Here is a 4561-nt window from a genome sequence, read left to right on the forward strand (position 1 = left end):
AAGTACATATATAGTTATAAGACTATAAAGTTTTCTAATCTCTGTTATTTGTTAGTTTAACCTTAACTGTTAGAGTGTTAGGTGTTTTAATGAGAATGAAACTTGCTCCCAATTGCATATAAGTAAAAGGACTTATTTTTATGCATTTATGAGCCAAATAAGTAGGAGTTTCTGCAAGCCTTGGATCCATCATTTTACTCCTTGTTTTATGGCGGTTGGGTAAAGTTGTAATAAAAGACATACTGCAAGTTGTAATAAAACACATACTGCATAAACGCAGAGAAATGTTCTTAAAAAAAATGGAGGATTATTGTTAGAACAAAGGTTGTCTTTGGTGAAGTTAATGATGATAAAGTTAAACTCTTCAGCTTAGAGGGCTTAGAGAAGGCCACTGACAACTTCAATAAGAATAGGGTACTTGGAAAAGGAGGTCAAGGTACTGTTTACAAAGGAATGTTAATAGATGGAAAAATTATTGCAGTGAAAAAATTCAAAGTTGAAGGAAATGTTGAAGAATTCATCAATGAATTTATCATTCTTTCACAAATTAACCACAGAAACGTGGTCAAGTTGTTAGGAAGTTGTTTGGAGACTGAAATTTCTTTGCTTGTTTATGAATTCATCCCTAATGGTAACCTTTTTGAGTATTTGCATGGTCAAAATGAGGATTTACCAATGACATGGGAGATGCGTTTGAGAATTGCCACCAAAGTAGCAGGAGCTTTATTTTACTTACACTGAGCTGCTTCTCGACCTATTTATCACAGAGACATCAAGACAACAAATATACTATTGGATGAAAAGTATAGGGCAAAAGTAGCAGACTTTGGTACATCATGAATGGTTTCTATTGAAGCTACTCTCCTCACTACAGTAGTTCAAGGAACATTTGGATACATGGACCCTGAATATTTCCATGATAGTCAATTTACAGAAAAGAGTGTCTACAGCTTTGGAGTAGTTCTTGTTGAACTCTTAACAGGGCAAAAACCAATATCCCTCCTAAGACCAGAGGAAGCCAAGAGTTTAGTCATATTTCATTCTTTGTATGGAGGAAAATCGTCTGTTTGATATTATTGATGAAAGAGTCATGAAGGAGGGGGAGAAAGAACATATCATGGCAGTTGCCAATCTTGCAGGTAGATGTTTAGAGTTGAATGGGAAGAAACCACCAACTATGAAGGAAGTCACAATGGAATTAGAAGGAATTCGAAAATTGTAAGGGAAGTCTAATACACTAGAAAGACATGATGATCTTGAGCATGTCCCAACTGAAGACTATCAAATATAAGTTCAACTCTTGATCTAAATAAAAGAACACCAACATTGGAGGATATTCATATTCTTACCATATAACTCGTGAGTATTCTTAATTTTCCTTGTGTAAGTAAAAACCATTTGTGTTTTCATAAATTGATTGAATAAGTGATTTAATTAAAATGCAAGAAGAACTGAATTTAATTTAAGTATTTAAATAAATTAATTAATAAATATGGTGAGTAATTATATGTTGATGTGTGTTTAGTGGATTTTATGATGCTTGGGCCTAGAAGGATGGACTTTTGGTTGAGAAAACACTCACAGAATTTCTCCTTCACTCTCTTCTTCTTCTCCTCCCAGAAATCCACCCCCTAGAGGTTAGAGATTTTGGTTCAATAGCTCAAAGGAGACCTTTTTCTTCTTCAATTGGGGACCATAGTTGATCCTTGACGTGGTAAGCTCATCTTTTTCTCTTCTCATCAGATTTCAATTTCCTTCTCTTGAAAGCAACCATGGAGGTTCCATGGAGATCCTAAGTTTTGGTGTAAAAATCTGATTTGGATTTGTTTTGGGTATGGTTTGGTACCACCTTAGTGTGGGTTGGTGAAAAGCTTCTTCCTTTTCTTTCCTTCTTCAAAAGTCATCACCTTCCTTCTTCAAAAGTCATCACCTTTGGGTTTGTAGAGATAAGGGAAGTTTATATTTGATTTGAGATGTAATTGTGATGTGCTTTGTCATTTAAAATGTTATATTTTCATTTTTGAATCCCACAAATTGGATTTATACCAATTTATTTGAGTTTTGAAGCCTCGGGAAGCCATTAGAGTGTCTTTTCTGTATTTTTGTAATTATAGGACCCGAGCGTAAGCAAGCCCGTCCTAGACAGCTTAAGTGAGGGAAGAAATTTAAACTTTTGGGTCTCAGCCAATGTTTAAGCGGGCTGCTTTGAGACCGCTTAACTGGGCCAAAGACAGCCATCTTAAGCAAGCCTTGTTATCGGGCACAATACATTTTTTGTGCTCGCTTAAGTGAGCCAGCTATGCAAGCTTAAGTGAGCTGATTCTTGGATGCTTTTAAATCTCTTTTCAAATGGGATACATATGAAACTATCTTTATTCTATGAGCTTTTATAATTATGCTAAAGTTGAGTTTAGGTTGAGATCATGAAATTCAAATTCTTATGAAGATTTTGGTGTAGTGATTGTTAGAATTGATGGTGTTGAATGTCTTGTTATGCTTATTGAACTATACATGGATTCATAATTGTGACGAGGATAAAAATGGTGAATTTATGATATGACGACCTCTTATGATGTTGAAATTGGTGAATATTTGAATGATTGAGGTATGTTGGTTTGTTAGTGGAGTTGATACATCATGCATACATATATAATTGGCATTTAATAGACACATAAGTTGAGGATATTTAGTGGACTCCCAACCAAATACTGGAAGTTTTCTTGGTGGTTAACATTGAATGGACCTATAAAATAGTTGAGTGGGCAAATTCTTATGAGTTAAAGTCTTTGCAAGTCTTACCAAGTAAACCATTACTTACACTCATCAGTTTTTTATACAACCATACTTCCTCCACAAAATTAAGAGTAGGTGTCCCCCAGTGATAAGAAAAGAGGACTATGTTAAGGGATGTATCCATGTTAATTGCTTATAAGGTGAAAATATTCTTGGAGTGGCGTCTACATGGCATGACATGATTCATAAATGTGTTGTTTCTTGATAATGAATATTGTTGATAGTTGGCATTTTATTTCCCGAATTTCTTTTTAAGTTGACTATGTGCTTTTACTCCCTTGCATTTTTTGTTTAAAATGTGATGATCATATTGTTGACACAAGAGCGGTTAATGATGTTGGAGGAGCATGACGATCATTTTTTATGTGGACCTTGTTGATGGATTTGAGGATGAGATCTGACACTTAGTCTTTTGTTTTAATTATTGTAGCAGGGGATCAACTTAGGGAATAAATGTCATCTTTATAAACTTGTTGTATTTATTCCTTTAAGGAAACCCTTTGAGACTTGTTATATTTGATTTGAGATGTTGTGTTGTAGTTCTGTAATTCACAATATGCTTTATGACTTAATGATGTTTTATTTCATGATGAATGATGATTAGATGAAAGAACTTAAAATGAATATTTATGTGTTGTATATGTTAGTGTCATGTAGTAGCTTCTGGATCATTACGGTTACGAGTGTAACTGATGACACTACGGCATATTGTAGAAACAGTCTCTTGTAATGGTTGAACCTAATTATAAGATTTCTAAAGTAAAATGATTTTAGTACCCAGAATGGGTTGACTTGAACTTAGAGATACAATATTCTTATATTTGTTACAATTAAAATAAAAATATTTAAGAGCATCTTAGGTTCTCTTTCGGGATTAGTTTCCCTATTTCATCTTTGATTCTTCTTTTTTTTGTCAACTATTTCCTCTTTGATTCTTAAGATTAGTTACTACATTTTTTTATCATATAATTTGTTTCCTTAATTAATTAAGATTATGATTAGTATAAAGAAGGGTTAGTGCCTATGTGACTCATGCTCTATATATTGGATTTTGAAGCAGCAGACTAAGATAACAAGATATTTTTATATAGCTCATTCATTTTGACAATTATGTAACTTTTTTTTATTGATAAGAATAAAAACATGTATTAAATAATTTATAATAATTTATGTATCTCATTTAACCAGCTAAATTTTCTTGATATCGTGTAATATATTTGACACTCGAATATTTTGTACGATAAAGTGACAAAATTGCAAACTCCTCGTCAATTTTATTATTAATGGTGTTGAGTAATTAGGTAAATGACGTTAGAAAAATTGAAAACTCCTTGTCTATCATTAATTTTAAGGATTTAATATTTAGTTAGAATTAATCTAAAATTTTATACCTTAGATGTTATTGTATTTGAATTACAAATATCATTTATGTTATTTAGACTCTTTGTTGAATATATATTAATATTTATTTTTTAAAAAAAAATAGAATATAAGAAACTCGAGCACCCCTCAAAAAAAAAAAAAACTCGAGTTAAGGAAACATTTCATATACACGAGTACTTCACCGAACCGTCTTAAGACGAATACTGTCGATCGATTACCCGTTTTACATCAAATATATAGCAATCAAACACATCGAGACTAAGAAACTTCTCGCTCAATTTAGAAAGTTAGCTTCACAATATATTCATCAAAAAAGGGAAAAAATAAAAATAACAATTTATATTACAATTAAAAGAAAGAGAAGTAAAGAATCTGTTAATATAAA

General features: G+C 32.2%; 1 pseudogene; it reads left to right on the forward strand.

Moving 5' to 3' along the window:
• The first annotated feature begins 343 nt into the window (after positions 1-343).
• On the forward strand, positions 344-1356 carry LOC114387556 (annotated as a pseudogene).
• Positions 1357-4561: the final 3205 nt, after the last annotated feature.

This window comes from Glycine soja, chromosome 15 (assembly GCF_004193775.1).
Source record: "Glycine soja cultivar W05 chromosome 15, ASM419377v2, whole genome shotgun sequence".
Lineage (NCBI taxonomy): Eukaryota > Viridiplantae > Streptophyta > Magnoliopsida > Fabales > Fabaceae > Glycine > Glycine soja.